This window comes from Scomber japonicus, chromosome 21, assembly GCF_027409825.1.
Source record: "Scomber japonicus isolate fScoJap1 chromosome 21, fScoJap1.pri, whole genome shotgun sequence".
NCBI lineage: Eukaryota > Metazoa > Chordata > Actinopteri > Scombriformes > Scombridae > Scomber > Scomber japonicus.
The window spans coordinates 12526931-12544290 of record NC_070598.1 but is presented as its reverse complement, the minus strand read 5'-3'; positions in this window follow the sequence as shown (position 1 = coordinate 12544290).

Here is a 17360-nt window from a genome sequence, read left to right as displayed (position 1 = left end):
TAACTAAATCCTCTCACTTCTCCTCCTCCTCCTCTTCCTCCTCTCCAGTGTCTCAGTCTGCGTGGAGAAGGTAAGGTTGAGATGAAACACCACGTCAGTCTTTGAACAGAGCCTGTAAAGCAGGCGCATATTAACGAGCATGACTAACAAGCTGCAGGACCCGCAGAGCTGGATCACACTGTGCACTACACCCACACACACACACACACAGACACACACACACACACTCCCACATCACGCCTCGTGCATGATGTAGTTCTCTGTCTTTCCCTTTATGTCTGTGTTTTTGGTGTCTGAGTTGCAGCTTTCTCCGTTTTCTGTGCACGTCTTATGCATGATGTACACCAGAGTTGTTCCAAGTCCTCAAATTTGTCTTTGAGGGCAAGTCCACTTCAAGTGATTTGACTTTGTGACTTAAATGAATAGTTTGACATTTTGGGTAAAATGCTTGATGACATTCTAATGTCTGTAAAGTAAATATGACACTACAGCCAGCAAATGATTAGCTTAGTTTAGATTGGAATAAAAAGTGGAAATGGGGGGAAAACAAGCGGTAACTACCACAGTTTGAGGCTGGAGCCATTGCAAAAGTGTCTTTAAGTGCAGTAGCTTACCACTAACGGTCGCTAGATGCTGGCTCCAAAAAACCCCTCCCACCAGTCAATCATTTTTTTCAAGTGATTATGGTTTCAATCAATAATCTGGGCCCTTTAAAAATAAATAAAGTAATAAATAAAGTAACATTAAACTTGTTTCAACAAGTTTAATGTTACTTTATTACAATCTCTGCCCTGTTAGCACAATCTAGCTAACGTTATTAATGTTAGCGCAAGTGTGCAGCACTAGGTGTTCTCAGTAAGCTATCGTTAGCATCAGCCTGAGGTAGTGGGGTATGTACTGGGTCAAAATCGGGAAAAAATTGTGCCAACCAGAAGCAGCAACTCAAACCGGGTTTCAAACTGCCTCCATTGCAAACTAATAGGTGTCATCACACATTGCTATATCAATCTTGTCTCTTGTCCAAAGAGAGCTAATAACACATTAAAGCTCACTAAGTAATATGTGATATTTTGTATAATTTGTACAAAAACCAAAGTGTAAAAGTGACATGTTAAAGATGCTGATTTTGTTACCTTTAAATGGAGCCAGGCTAGCTATTTCCCTCGGTTTCCGGTCTTTATGCTAATCTAAACTAAGTCATATATATCAATCTTCTCATCTATGGAGAAGATAAGAACATTTCATGAACACACTTCCCTCAATTATACAAGCAAGCAAACACACACACATGCGTTTACTTAGGTCACTTTTGGGGACATTACAGACTTGCATTCATTCCCTTGGAGACGTACCCAAGCCCTAACCATAACCACTACTTGCGTAATCCTAACCATTAACCCAACCATAACCTAATTCTAACCTTAACCACAGACTCCAAAATAAACTGTTTCTCAATTGGGGGGCTTTTGTCCCACATTGGATAAGCCGTCCCCAGTCAACTGGTTTTTAGACTGAAATTTGTACCTGAAAGTAGGCTATGTTGCAGACACAGCCTACAGCTATGACATACACTAATATCCCCCAGTCACTATTTCACAGCTCCAGACACTCTGCTCGACACACCTGGGCCAATAATGTGGAGCGTTTTTGCCAGGAAAAGCTATTTCATTCTGTCTCCCTTCTCCCCCCCCTCAAACTACCTCCATTTCAGTCCCTCGGGCCCTTAAAACTGCCCCGCACTTAACTTTTCCCAAACCCCCGAACACCACCACCACCCCAATCCTCTCTGACTTCTCTCCGGCTTCATCCCCGAGGGCCATAAGCCGCCGAGCATTTGTAACTCCTCCCTTCCCCTCCTCCCCCTTTTCTCTCCCCCCTCCAGGCTACTCCAGAGAGGTTCTTTACAGCCCTGTCATCCCCGCCAGAGCAGTAAAAAACACATCTGGAATCACACTCTACGTTCTACGCTCTCACCCCGTGTTTAAGAAATCCCCACACCCGCACCCTGCCTCCCCCACCTCCCTCCCTTTCCCTCTCTCCACACACACACACACACATACACTCACACTCATGGCGAGGGCCACGCCGCAGGAAAAACACTCCCATAACGAGCTACAAACACTGAAATAACACTGTTACCCTAAGTGAGATGTTTCTAATGAGTGCTGGAGAGGAGCGTGACAGAGAAGCACATTTTGTGGGGGGGTATGGGGGTGGAAAGGACACCGTGAAACAAGACGCAGGCATGTTGGATTTGACTGTATTCGTCCGCCCACACAAGCTGAAGCCATTTTGGATCTTGGTCAAGCTTTCCTTCCCTTCCCTCCCTCTCACTGTATTCTTTCAAAAGAGGAGTTTGTTGTACGACCCGTGTTCGCTCTTTTTTGGCTTTTGTGTGAGAAAGTGCGTTGAGTGTCTCCCGGTCTGAAGCGTGACTATATATACATTTAATAAGGGCCTGTGTGGTGCAGTAATAGGCGGTTGGGCTCGGCTATGGCACAGGGAGGAAATGTCAACAACAGATAGAGAGCTAAGAGAGCGGAGAGAAAACAAATTGATTCTCTGAAATTGCCACCTCATCTGTCCTGATTGAGACTTGTGTGAAGAAACTTTGCCACTGTGTTTACGTGTGTGTGTGTGTGTGTGTGTGTGTGTGTGTGTGTGTGTGTGTGTGTGTGTGCACATTCGAACCATTTTACTATCTGTGTGAGAAAGTCTGAGCTATTATTCCTCTCCCTTGGTCTCAGTTTTCCTGAACTGGTTCCAGTGATGGATAATAAAGGCTCAAAAAGCCCCCAGAAATCCTCCGGCTGTTTTATTCTCCCTCTTTTTTTTTCTCTTTTCTTTTTTACTGTGCAACTTAATCAGGATGAGAGAAAAAAGGAAGGGGTAAGGAATGATTGAGGGAGACGGAGGGAAAAAATGGGCGACCTAACTCCTCCTCTTTCACATTTTCTGAAATGAAGTTTTAGAAATGAGGGGAATAACTCCATGAGCGATTGGGTTTCATTTGGAGCCCAGAACCTTTTAACCAAGACCATGTGCCACTTCTGGGCTGGTTTGTGTGTAATGTATGTTCATGCGCATCTGTGTGTGAGTGTGTGTGTGTGTGTGTGTGTGTGTGTGTGTCAGAGAGAGACAGAGGGTCAGGTTTCGGCGCTGAGGGGAGGTGCTCGGTGTAGCAGTGCTGCGGTAGGTAAATAGGGCCCTGACCCAGGCCTGCCAGAGGAACGCTCTCTTTTCCCTCTGCCAGAATCTTTTTTGTTTTGTTTTTGTGTTGTTTTTTTTTCTTCTGTAAGACTTGGGGGGTGAGGAGAAAAGAGGAGGGTGAGGGTGGAGTTTAGGTGGAGGAGGAAAATGCCTGTGTGTGTGTGGGGCGGCTGGCTATTAACGAGCACCATCGTTTTTCTAATTAGTGCTTTGGGGACTATTTTCTTAAGGACTGTCGACCCTCCCTGCAGAGCTTTTTTTTGGGAGGGGGGGCATGTGAGTGCGTGCATGGATGTGTGGTCTTCAGTCTGTGCATGTGTGTACAGTATGTGTGTGTGTGTGTGTGTGTGTGTGTGTTTTGAGCATGATTTCATTCTGTGGTTTTTACCTTTTTGTGCCAAAACTTTGTATTTTCTCTACAGAGGTCCACTCACATTCATTCATGACTTTTACATTCAACACAAACCCGGTGTCACATCCTGCTAGAGGTATAGATGGACACACACCATCACACACACACTCAGTTCATTGAATTGAGGGGTTTCAGATCCTCTCTCCTTCCTGTATTCTCAAAACTCAAGAGCAAAGGAAATTTTCCTTTCTCTTTTCTTTCCTCTCAAAACTTTCTTTTCTCTTTTCTTCCCTCTTCTGCTGTTTCTTTTCAGTGAGTCTGCTGCTCTCGTCCTTGCTTTGATCCCCCCCCTACCCTCCACTCAACCCCTCCACCCCTCCCAGGGCCTCCAGCCAGCTCACTGGAGCGGTTTCCTGAGTCTGCCCAGATTAATGAGTGTAAGTTAGTGTGTATGTATGTGTATGTGTGTGTATGTGTGTATCAGAGAGAGATGGAGAAAGAGAAGGAGGGAGAAAGAATGCCTCAGTGTACCACAAATTGTGAGTGTGTGAGTTTGCATACTGTACAACCCTGTGTGCGTGTGTGTGTGTGTGTTTGTGTGTGTGTGTGTGTGTGTGTGTGTGTGTGTGTGTGTGTGTGTGTGTGTGTGTGTGTGTGGGTTTGATCTGTGGTTTCCAAACCAAACTTTATTTTGTGGACTTTTTTCAAAGATCATCAAAGTAAGTGATTCCACAGAAGGCTGGCTTTCGCATTGCATCTGGGCCGTTTTAAAGAATTCCCCAATCACGAGGCTGCTGGGATATGATTGCAATCAAGCTGCAGGCGTCTGCAAAAAAAGAAAAGAAAAAAAAAAGCCAAAATGACCTAAAAGCTTGCGACTTCGCCCCAGTGACACTGTTAGGAGGTCAGTTTGTAGAGCCGGGCCTGTGAGCTTCATTCACATAAAGCTCTTCTCTAGCTGAGAGTGTACAAACTGAAAACAATCACAATACTACAACTGATTAGAATTCCTCCTTGAAAACCCAAAGTGCTAAAAATAATCCCCTGATTAGAGCCATGTGTTGAATTTGGGGCGGTGGGGGTAAGGTGGGGTGTGTGTGTATGTGTGTGTGTGTACTGCGGTGGGTCGTAGAGAAAGGGAGGAGGCAGCAGAGGGGTGGTATGAATCAAACCGGAGAGAAAAAACAGTTTGTCTTTTCTCTGAGCTCTGATAATAACGCCACGTGAGTCCCCTCTGCACAGCGTTTATTTACTCTCACAACTTGCAGTGTACACACTTTCGCTCTCACACACATACACATTTGCACACGCAGTTACGCACTCCATCGTCAGCGCGGAACACACACACACACACACACACACTGAGACGCCTTCCAGCAGACTTACAAATATGGACATAAACATGTAATCAAAACCATGCATGGTCCAGTAAGGCTTGCAGTTTCTCACTCTTCTAGAGATGGGAGGAGGAATGATGGAAGAGAAGGGGGCTCATAATGGCCAGGTGGTTTGAGTTAAGATGCATTCTACCTGAGAGCATATGAAAGGAAGGGAGGGGGGGGGGGCAGACTGAATTAGTATTCTTGGCCAGGTAAGTTTCCAAGAAATTCTACTTGGGCGGTTCACATATGTTACAGTGAAGTGACACAGATTTTTTTTTAAAGTGTACAGAAACGTTTAGAGTAGAAGTTCAGGTAAAAGTGTCTTCATGTGAATGAGGACAGTCTTTTAGGCCCTTATAGAATTACCCCAACCTCCTCAAACCTCCTTGAATTTGCAGGATTCATAACAAAGAAATGTTAAAAATAAGGGTCAAACTTTACTGCTACTGTTACTGGATCCTACACTTCCCATCATGCAACTTGATAGTCTTTAATTTAACCCTCCATGTTTGGTAAATACCCACTTCTTTCAACCTCCACTCCCCTGCTTTTTAACACAGGCTTTCTGATTAAAGTGTGTGGTACTTACAGAAGTTGAGATAACTCTGATGAGAACACTGAGTACAATCAGCTTGCTCCAGATGACACTATCATGTAGTATATACTGTATATTAAGTCATCAGTTCAACAGGTCTTCATTGAATGCATGAGTTTTATTTTAAATGTCTTTTATGCACATATCCCCAAAATTCAAGACTTATTTGATATCTTTGGAAACTTTGGGATCTCCTCGTAAATCAAAAAATCAAGTCAAAAATCAAGTGGGTTTGGTGCGCCTTGGTAGCATGCCACATAACCACAACGCATGTGCTTCAATAACCCTCTCTCTACCCATGCTTCCTGTCTCTCTGCACAGTCCAAAAAAAAACAAGAAAAAAAAATGGTTGCACAGCGTGAGTTTGTAACGGCTGACACAACATCACGCCCTTTAGTAGCAACTACAAATGCCCTCTAAAAATTCTACAAACCCTTGAGCAAGTCCATCTTTGCAAACACATGATGCGCATCATTTAAATGAATGTTTACTGATAAATGTAAACTAAATTATTTACAGGACATACACAGGAACAGAAACTGCCCATTCTTTTGTAGCTCGGAAGATTTGTATCATATGACATCATCTTCATCAGCAGGTGGAGTTTGCTCAGTCGTTGTGGAACTGCAGATGTTCTCATCAATGACAACTGGGCAAACTGCACTACTCACAAAGTTCATGTGATATGATTGAAAGCTCTGGAAGAGCAATGAAACAGAGCTTGTGGTCAGATTATTTTGTCAACTGCTGTCTCCAAGGTCAAGACTAATCTTTGAACCTCAATAGAAAGACTACTCTTGTATTCTTGGATATTTCATTCATAGGAAAAAATATTCATTAAGTCTGACGATGTTTAACAGGAAATGTGCAGTAATAGGAATATTGAGTCAAAATTGGATTCAAAAGGCTGCACAGATTCACCCGTAGAGTGTGTGTGTGTGTGTGTGTGTGTGTGTGTGTGTGTGTGTGTGTGTGTGTGTGTGTGTGTGTGTGTGTGTGTGTTGCACATTTACTCGTATTCATTCTGGAGCTCATTCAAAGGTCTGCTGTGACTCTCCACTCCAGGCCCATATTGACTCATAAAGCCCCCATTGTGGCAGCCACCATTGGCCCTTATCTCTCCCTGTCTTAATTGAGCGGGCTGCCATGGCGACAGAGAGAAAACACTGTGTCATCTGTCACATCTGGTCTGTGTGTTTGTGCATGTATCCACAAGCACTTCTGGGGACATAAATCCTTGCTGATTGAAGACATTTTTGCAGAGATCCCTGCAGTCCGTATCAGGATGCTGTGAAGGACACTTAGGCTATATGAGTGGCTTACAGAGCTGTCAGTCATCATGAATGAGCAGAGGCCACGCTATGTACTACAAGCCCGGAGGAAAGTGGGTGGGAGATCCTCTGGGAGCACGTGGTTGGACAGCAGGCTCGGAGGCAGTGTCTGCTTATTTGATGAGAATTCGTCCATCAGGAAGGAAAATAAACAGTCAAGCGTGCTGCTACTGCAGAGCCAGAGGAAGAGCTGCTACTAGAGCACAACACAATATTTACACTGCTGGATGGACACACATCCACAAAGACACACTCACGCCTGCCGGCACATATACCTGCACACATGCACTGTGGCGGGCGAACAAACACTGAGACATGTGTACATATACACAACCACAGAGGGGAAACAGGTGCTAGGTAACAGTATTTGAACAACATAATTTTGGCTGTGCAAACAACACAGATTGTGGTGATTGCAGGTTTTTTGTTTGTCTGTGGATGCACGCATTTGAGTTTATTCACTGTCTGAGCAAGTATACATGTGTCTGCCCACATTTACTGTGGTGAGCAGTACTAAAATGCCCATTTCAAGTAGTTAATGCAGAGTAAATTAACCAAGATATCTTTGGAATAAAAACAACTTTTCCAGGCATTTCTTAACAGTAATACTAGACCTTCCTGATTTTTCATAATTGGTGGAAGAAATTAGATCCAGACTTCTCTTGCTGAGGAGAATTTGCTCCACATTTAGCAAGTTCATGATCGTCCATTTTTGCTACTTGACCATTTTCTGGCTTCACATGTTCGAACCCATTTACCCCCAGGCAAATACACATATGATGCTGTGCTTTAGATATTTAAGCACAAATCTTTTAGCAAACTCCTTAAAGTCACTCAGTGGAGTATTTTCAAATCAATCTGTATTTTATTGCTACAACATTATTGTGTAGTTGCCATAAAATGAATCCAGGTATGATGCTCACTGTAATGGATTACACAAGTCAAGCAAATCAAGGATCAGCTAATACATTTTTGGAAACAAATCAGTGCCTGAAGCCAAACAATTATCCAGCAAACATCTAAGTTACATTTATTTTAAAATGTGCAACAAACTGTTAAGGAGATAAACTATAACTGCACTTTGTATTAGATTTGAAATCCATTTATCTCCCTGTAACTACAACAAAAATAATAAACTAACAAATAGTTTGTGTTGAGCTATCTAGCAGAGTGAAATATCATCACCTTAAAAGGTTTGCATGAAAGTAACATATATAATATAATTTACTCATTGTCAAGCAGGACAGGTGCAACTATTCGACCTGTCCAACAGGTTATTATACTGTATTTTTTGTAAAGTCGTCCATTGTTAGGTGTTCATGTTATTGTGTCCACCCCCTTGTGCATTCCTCCTGTATGTGAGAGCATCTTGAGGAGCCCATTTGTTTGTTTAGATAAGGAAGGAGGGGAGAGCCGAGGGACCGTGAGAGTCCTGACCTCCTGGCTCTGAGCCCCGCCCTCTGGCTGTGACTGACAGATAACATCAGTGCAGCTCCTTATCAGCTCCGACTCCCAGCCCTCTGATCTGGGATCTGCCTCCGAGCACTGCAGTGAGAGGGGGAAGGGGTGGGAGGAAGGAGGGCCGGGTCATGCCAAGGCAAGAGGGCACAAAAAACACACAAACATAAACAGTTATGCACATATATGCACAGGTAAAGTCACAATGTGTGGAATCTGTTTTAATTTGCAATGTTTTGTGATTTATATATTTTTCTGTCCTACTTGTGTGTGTCAGACACAACAGAAAAATAAATAAAGAGAAAACAATTTGAATAGACTAAAACTGTTTCTGTTAAAGCAAAGAACCAGGCAGCTTTATTCATTCTCTCTCACTTTCTCCTGCTTTTTGTTGAAATTAGTCATAATGAGACTGCTGCTAGTGAGCGACTTGTGTATGAATGTGTGTGTGTCTGTGGGTGTGTGTTATTTCTCTTGGATAGTAGACCACTCTGTGTTTGCGGCCTGTGTTTGGGAGTCTCTGTAAGTCATTTGGTGTGTTTTTTGGAGGGGGTGAGATCATGCTTCGCCGCTGACACTGAACATAAAGACGCATTGAGTGAAGTGGGACCATAGGCCAAGTCTGGAGGTACAGGGGAAACAGGGATCTGTGTATGCACACACACACACACACACACACACACACACACACTCCTTCTCTCTCAGGGCAGTGAGTGTAGAGGGCTCCCGAGGGCCAGGGGGACTATCGTTTTCCCCGTTAATTATGACCGTCTGGCAGGCTGGAAAGCAGGAAGTCAGAGAGGGAGAGATGGAAAGAGGGAGGAATGGCAGATAGATGATAGGAGGGAGAGAAGGTGGAGAGAAAGAAATGGGGAGGCGGGGGGGCGGGGGGGTGAGAAAGACAGTCAAAATAAGGGAGGAGAAGTAAAGCCAAGATGGATGATGGGAGGAAAGAGGGAAAAGTATGAGAGGGGAGACTGAGAAAGGGCGGGGGAGTGATAGAGAGACATATCCAAATAAAACCATATGCAGGGAGGGTTTGGATGATAAAACCAGGTGTTTGATAAAAGGTGGAATGTCAACTGTTTTCACCCATGTCAGGTTTTTGGATATTCTCTCCTCTGTCTTTTGGCAGTCACTCCCTGGCTTCTGATATACAGCTTACACTCCCTGACCTCGGCTTTGGTTCAACCTTTTGACCCACTCAGCAACACCGGCTTGTGCCTATAACTTAACTTTACTATCCAACCTTTTGTACCATTCGTCTGATGGGCCCATTCTTCATCCGACTCCCCTGTGAGCAAACTGAAAGAGCAAAAACAAGAAGAGGTACATGTAGCAAAGCACCAGACTGGATATTCAAATATTAATGTTTGTTGTTTAAAAAAATGAAGCGCTGTAAGGCCAGTCCAGGGCAGGCCAAGCAGCTGTATGAGCTGAGCTGTGCAGAGCGGGTCTGGGATTTAACTGGCTCCAGGTCCAATTACGACTGTCTGCCGCATCTGGACACAGTTAGAGTTAGAGTCAAAACTCACACTTCACTCCAATAGGGACATAAAATCACAACTTTTTGACTGCAGGCCAGTTAGGCTTTATTATACAAAGAGCAGGGCAATATTTACAGCTCAGTACCGGTCATAACACAGTCATACTGATAAAACCTGAAAGAGGAGACAGCCATTTGAGATGAAGTGAGGCTGGCGTACTCCCGTCAGATTGTGTTAATAAGAGGATTTTTTCCGTGTTACAACACACTAGTTATGTTTGAGGGTTTGCTGAGGGCAAACAATTACTGGGAAAAAAATGGTATCTATGATAACCATGCTCAGAGTTGGTCCTTCAAGTGTCTATTGCCAGGAAACATGAATCCTGTGTTATGTAGATACCAGTGGAACAAACAAAATGCTTATGCAAAAGTAAGATTTTAATAAGAATAACAGTTTTTTAAAAAATGTGGCAGACAAAACTAGATTTTAAAAACAGGATTTTTTAGTTTTGTTTTCTGTTGGAAAAAAGGAAAAATGCAATTACTTAATTCCCAGACAGCTAATAAAAGCTAAATATATATATTTATGACATTCAGCTGCTCTTAAAGTGAGCCTACCCACTAAAAGTCACTTAGTTAACATTTTACCTAGTTTCTAACTGGCACAAATGCATTTTCTCTTGTACAAAATACTGTGTATGTGACATTCAAACAATATACAAGTAATGTACAATCAAACACAAACCATGACATGTAAGAGTAAGAAGAGTGGATTAAAACAACCTTTAGTTTAAGTAAATAACAATAAAATAAAAAATTAACAATAAAACTGGGTCTGAACAACCCCTGTCTTGAGTGGCTGTCTGGGTATCATTAACATAGTATTGTACTGATGCTATATTACCCAATCTGGGGGAAAGTTTGACGCAGGGATTTTTAATGTGTATGTAACTGTGAATAGTGGCCACAAGTGACAGTAACACGATAATAGCTAATGCTAAAACATAGTGTAAAAGTAGCATAGAAGAGAAGAGTTGTGAGGTTGGTGAACTGACTCAGTAATGGCTCATACAAGCTAACATTAGCCACCACAGGCTAGTGACCATGCCAGACCAATTACAGCTGCAGCAGAAAAAACTCTGCATGTGGTAGCTTTTTATTGCTTTATATAATGCTCTCATATCCCCTTCATTTTTTTTCACTTTTATGAAATAATTTGATCCCTTTTTGTATCTGAATAGCCCCCTCTAGGTTTTTGTCATAGTGAAAGCTTTTTTTCCCCATATAATGACCGTTCAAATAAATGTCAGGCTTTTTTTTTTAAAAAAAAAGGAGAGAGCTTCAATCTGAGGCAGCAAGAAGCCAAATTGAAATTGTTCAAAGATGAGCTTGAATATCAGTTCAGAAGCCTTTGCATTACAGAAACAGCTGTAATTTCCAAGAATGGAAAATGGATTCAAACACAAATGCAAATTACAGATTTCATCTTAAACCAGTGACGGTGACCCACTTTGAAATACTGGCTCAACATCAAGTTACATGGAACAAACCAGTAAACAATAAATACAATTAACCAGATCTCAGAAAACAAATGCCATCCCTGACTTGGTGCAGGAGCCCCTGTACAATAAAAAACAGATAGGAGGCACCTCTCTGCAGAAAAACAATGTCTAATCAGAGCCGTCACACACATTCCATATCATGACACACACAAACACTAACTCACCCTGAGGTCCGACCCCACCTGAGCCTGGATCTCTGTCTCAACAGCACAATCGCACTGGAATGAGAACCAATAACAGCCTATTACCCTCTATATCCGTCCCACACACACACACACACACACACACACACACACACACACACACACACACACACACACAAAGTCAGCTTTACATTAGTAAGAATGAAAAAGAACAATAAAATCTCTGGATATGAAAAGCTCCTGAGGCAACGATGCACAGTTAAAGTCAAAGATGCTGTCTGTGTGCGTGTGTGTGTGTGTGTGTGCGTGTGTGCACTTCAGACATCTGAAAAGGAAAAGACGCCATAAATCTCTTCTCCTTGAGTTGTACTGAGAACTTTTGATTGCGTGTCTGGATGCGAAGCCCAAGGCACAGTTCAACAGTATCATTGTGAGACTGAAGCAGAGCCGGAAAAAAGCAGAGCATGTTTATTAAAGTGCAGTATTGAAATACAGCTTTCCATTTGTGGCTTTTTCCTTATGCTTCACTATATTTCTGACGGAATATTTTTCAAACTCCTCCAAATGTCCAAGTGTCTTTGAATACAACCCTGAAACCTCAAACTCCAAACCTCAAAGTGTGTATATATGGATGATTTGCCTTGGACAAAAGTAGATCAATATACATGTAAAGTAATGTGATTAGGTACCAGCACACTTTGCAGAATCAGGTTTTATGTAAAGCAGTCAATATGCTCCTAAAAACAGTCATACTATCCTTGATGCTGATGCCTAATGCTAATAACGCCCACAGACACAGACACCCTAAAAACTTAATTTTTTAATTATTTCTTAATTTTCTTAATTGTTCTCTTAGTTGTTTTTTTCTTTGCTAATTTTTTTGTTGAGGTCTTGTTCCAAAAGTTTGTATTTGGTGGGTCGCTGGAGGTTATAAGTTTTGTTGTTTTTGTAAATTTGCAAGAAGACATTAAAACTTTGTGACCACCAGTTTATGATGTATATAACGCAGATAGAACCACATGAACCCTGTCAACTACTGTACAACTGTGTACCAATTGCAAATCAGCTCTAAGCAGGATGTGAGTATGTGTGTTTACACTGGAAGAGTGACAAAATTAAGGATATGAAAAACTGTCAGCATGCTTTCTAAGAAACGCCTCATTTTTTAGGAGAAGTTAGAGTTCTCAGACACCAGGTCTGAAATGAGGCACTAAGCAGTTTTAAATTCATATAACACTCAATTCAATACATTGTGCACATTTCCTCCTGGACAACTTTTCAGGTTCACAGATTTTTTTTTTTTTTTTTTTTGCTTTACTCCTTGACTGTGTCTGAAATCAGTCTCTATTTTCTATTTTGTGCACTACATTTACCCTCCATCCAATTTTACTTTAGTGTCTGAGTGCTGGATGCGTAAATATATCTTTTATATGGTGCTTCAAATACTCCACAATGGAATGAGTAGTGTCCATAGCATGTACATTACTTCCTGCTAACAATCCCACAATGCAATACTCCAAATTTTCAAAATGACGATTAGTTAGTGTCTGAAATATTTATTTGCAGCTGATTATTGAGTGAAACTATTGTATATGTTTATTATATAGACACTAAATAGGCACAGTGGAACTAGAACTGGTCACACCTGCAAAATGAACAGCATGTGGTGGTGGGACAGCAATGTATATATATAATCTAAGAATTAAATCTGTAAACGTTTTAAAAGTTTAATTAATAATGTTGCTTCAGAAGTGTGGTTGCTGTAGACATAAATATGGAGTCTAGAATTTGGACAGAGCTACTAGCAGTATATCAACCTAAAGGAGCGGTTCATCCAAATCACAAAAAGACATTTGCACAACCTAACCATGCAGTAGATAGCATTCCTAACTAAGTGAAGGATGTTAGATATACTAAAGACTTCAGCTGTCAAACCAACACAGTCTCTCTCCTACTGCATGTTATTTTTAGACACACACTGTCTGTTTTATTTTGCATTATATTCTTTGTTGTATTCTACATCTTATAATATTTGTTAGTCTTTTTCTATTTCTATTTATTCACACTGTCGCTCAGCTGATGTTACACCTGAATTTCCCCTGTGTGGATCAATAAAGTCTTATCTTATAATGGAGGTCAAATCAGATTTTATAAATGATGATGAAAGAACTAAAAAAAACTGCTAAATAAATATGCATGTTACTCAGAATAATTCACACATTTGGTGTTGACAGTTCTATCTATGCACTATTGTTGACCATGCTGGGCAGAAATGAGCTGTTTGTAAAAACTGCTGCAATTTGTCTTTATGCTTTGAGCGGCTCAAGATTTTCTTTTATCTCAAATATAAAATATAACTGAGGAAAAAGTTTCTGCATTTTCTCCTGCACTGGATTTTACATTAATCGTGCACATGAAGCCGCAGTTCAAAGGTCATAAAGCACAATAATTCAACTCTCTATGAAGACATGTTCCCATGAGCTCTTCTGTATTTTTTTTCAAATTTAGAAAGTTAGTAGGAGAAGCTGTGGAAAAAAACGGACAACTCCAACCTTTGCTCTGAGTCTTACTTCAGACAGCTTTGACTTGTGAGCTGCAGTTTTTCAGCTCGCATGGGTTTATTTTTAGGCGTATATGCTAAGAAAACGTCAGGAAGTAGATATCCTCCCGCTGTACTGTTGACTCTACCTCCCATCACGCTTCATTAATCCTTTATTCAGATACTGTAATGGTATTATGTGTCAGGAATAGAAAGGCCTTATAGGATGACACTGGGCTGGTATGGAGACAGCTGTTGTTTGAATGTCTTGGTTATTGTAAAGATGTGAACCATGACTGAGGGTGTTTGTGTAGCGACCAGCAGCACATTACTCCTGTCAGTGCGGATGAACCTTGAAACTACCACAGAGCTTTATGTTGTTTTCACTGAAAAATGGAGTTTGTCACTTTAGATAGGTGTGGATTTTGAATACATTACTCACACATCCATATGGACACTGATAGAGTTACTGTAACTGTTGCTGCTGTCTATACTGACTGTGAAGTGAAACGGGACAACATTCCCTATAGGTCCCTGTACCTGAGTAGAGACACATCATCATAGGCATTGATGTACTATAAGACTTTTTATGAGGCACTTGCAGTCTTTTTTTCTTCACTTTATTAAAAGAATTGTGCTTATTATGTCAATGTTTTCACTCTAGTCATGATTAGCTGCTTTATAGATGTGGGCTGTAGCAGCAGCAGCAGCATATACCAATCCAGCTGATTCATGGTGTCGGTATGCTTCAACAGAATGGGCGAAAACAGCATCTGAGTCAGACACACACACTTTTCTTGAAACAATTCTTCTCAAGGTCTCAATTTGACTGAAAAATTAGAAAGTTAGAGTTTCTGGTGAGTTCTGAGTTCAGTTTGAGGCCATGCTGAACACAAACACAGACACACTCCCACAGCTGGTATTCTGGCTGTTTGGGGCGAATAAACACAAATGGTCGAATGAGGTGTGGGGAAAATTAATTTTGCGCTCTGAACCCACCTTAAAGTTCCTACACAATCACCTCTGTCACTTTTCACTTAAGCAACTGAGTACAACTTCATGAATGCTTTTGAGGACAGATTGTCCAAAAGTTACCCCTGTTTGATTGATTCATTGTGTCTCTCCATCTCTATGTTGGCAGACTCGAGTGTGACCATTCAGAACAGCTTTAAACATGGCCTCCTTCAGTCCTGAGAGACAACATGTCATATGAATTACATCAGTTCAATCATACAGATACCTTTATTGGGTTCTTGATCACCAAAGTTTTTAATTAGCCAGCAAAAGCACGGCCACAAAGCACGATTGAGGTCCACCATTTTCAACAATTTTCTCTCATGATTATCAACTTTCATTTCATTCAGTGAAAGTTCAGCTCATATGAGGCAGCTGACCAACAAACAACAAACAAAACAACAAACAACAATAAAAAGACTGTAACTTCATGAAGATACCCATTTGTCTTGAATGAGTGCTCATATTAGTGTTGGCTGAATTTCATGATGTATTTTAACATAAAACAAGGGCTGTTGGTTTCATTATCCATCTTACAATGGAAATGCACTATATTGTACATGTGGACATGTCAATATTGTATTAAGACAAACTTGAAAGTTTTTAGCCTCTCCTTTAATACTTCTTCTCTGCCATAATAACTTGTGGTCCTAATGCTATTTCAGATCAACAGCATATGCATGAAATAATCAAAATAGTGGGTCAGAAAATGAAGGATCCTTCTTGCTTGCATGAATGTGAGAGTGAACGTGTGCTGATTTAATACACCTATGCTCAAAGCACAAGTGTGTGCATGTGATTCATTTGGGGTTTTGTCACACTGAGGAAGTGACACAGCTGCTAAGGTCAGTGGGATACAGAGAGAGAGGGAGAGAGTGGGTCGTTGTCATGGCACCCAGCTAAACAATGGAGTGAGGAGGTCGGAGAGGAGACGGCATCACAAGGTTGACACCCTTAAGGAGAAATCACCTCATACTTTACACACACTGATGGACAATACACTCCGGGTCCTTTAGTCATGAGACACATTGGACAGATTCACACCTGACAGCCGACAGCCGAAACTCACCTCGCACACTCACTCCATCTACCTCGGCCTCTTTGTTGGTGAAATGCACAAATCACACCACATGCACACACACCGCTGACACCCCTTTCTCTCCGTCTCACTCTCCATTACTTTCATAACAGCATTTATAATCATCTACATGACAATCTGTGTGGGGCTCTATAGTGAGACTTGGGGGTGACAGGGGTTAGCTCTGAAGGGAAGCAGTGCATGCTGGGATTGCGGCCTGCTGAGAGAGTGGCATTCTGGGAGGCAGTGTCCTGCGGGCAGGGCCTCTGGGGGATGCAGTATGGTTAATAGGCCTTTCATGGCCAGCCCACAAAGCCTTTTGTCTGGGGCTAATTCATCCTGCCCAGCATGGAGAGATGGAGAGGGGGGAGGGGCGCCATGGAGGGTTTTTGGGGTTGGGAGTCCCCACATTTTCTCCTCTCTCTCTTTGCAGTGTAGTACAGGGTGGCGCTGGTGTGAGGGAGCCACATACAAACAGAGTCCTGTGCGGTAGCAACAACACCAAAACATTGGCAGAGCTTGCAAAGTGCTGGCAAACAGCACAACAACACTGGAAAACACCCACGATTAATGACTCCTTGAAAAAATCTTGAAGCTGGAACATCCTGCTGGATTTTGTGAACGTATAACTTTGCAGAGTGAGGGATGTGGAGTTTGAATTCAGTGAAAAAGCTGAAAAGTACATCACTGGGTGCCCCCCGCCGCCCCTCTCCTCCTCTCACACATAAACACACTCTCACCTGAACAAGAGCAACAGGTGTCATAAAATGCCACAGCTTGTAAGTGACTGGTGCTCCCGCTGGATTGCAATAACCCCACAGGTACAACATGGTGGGAGTTCCTGCATTCACAGAGGCGAGACGTGGCCAGCTTCCCACCAACAGACCCCCCCTATCAAACCCTGTGATCTTGGAATAGTCAGTTATTAATGAACTGGACAGGAACGGCTCCCCTCGTTTCAAAGTGTGCTGATTGAAGTGGAGAAGAGAATTCCAGAGCGAGCACAGGGGGGGTTCGAGCTGTGATCACTGTGGTATGAGTGTGTGAGTGTGTGTGTGTGTGTGTGCCCTGCACAGTCCTGCCTGGGCCCGTCCCATCCACAACAACACAACACAGCACAGCACTGCACAGCTGCACTAGAGGACCTGCAGGCCTCAATGGACCGGGGTCAATACAAACTCTGTGGGGACCAACGCATACCAAATCAGGG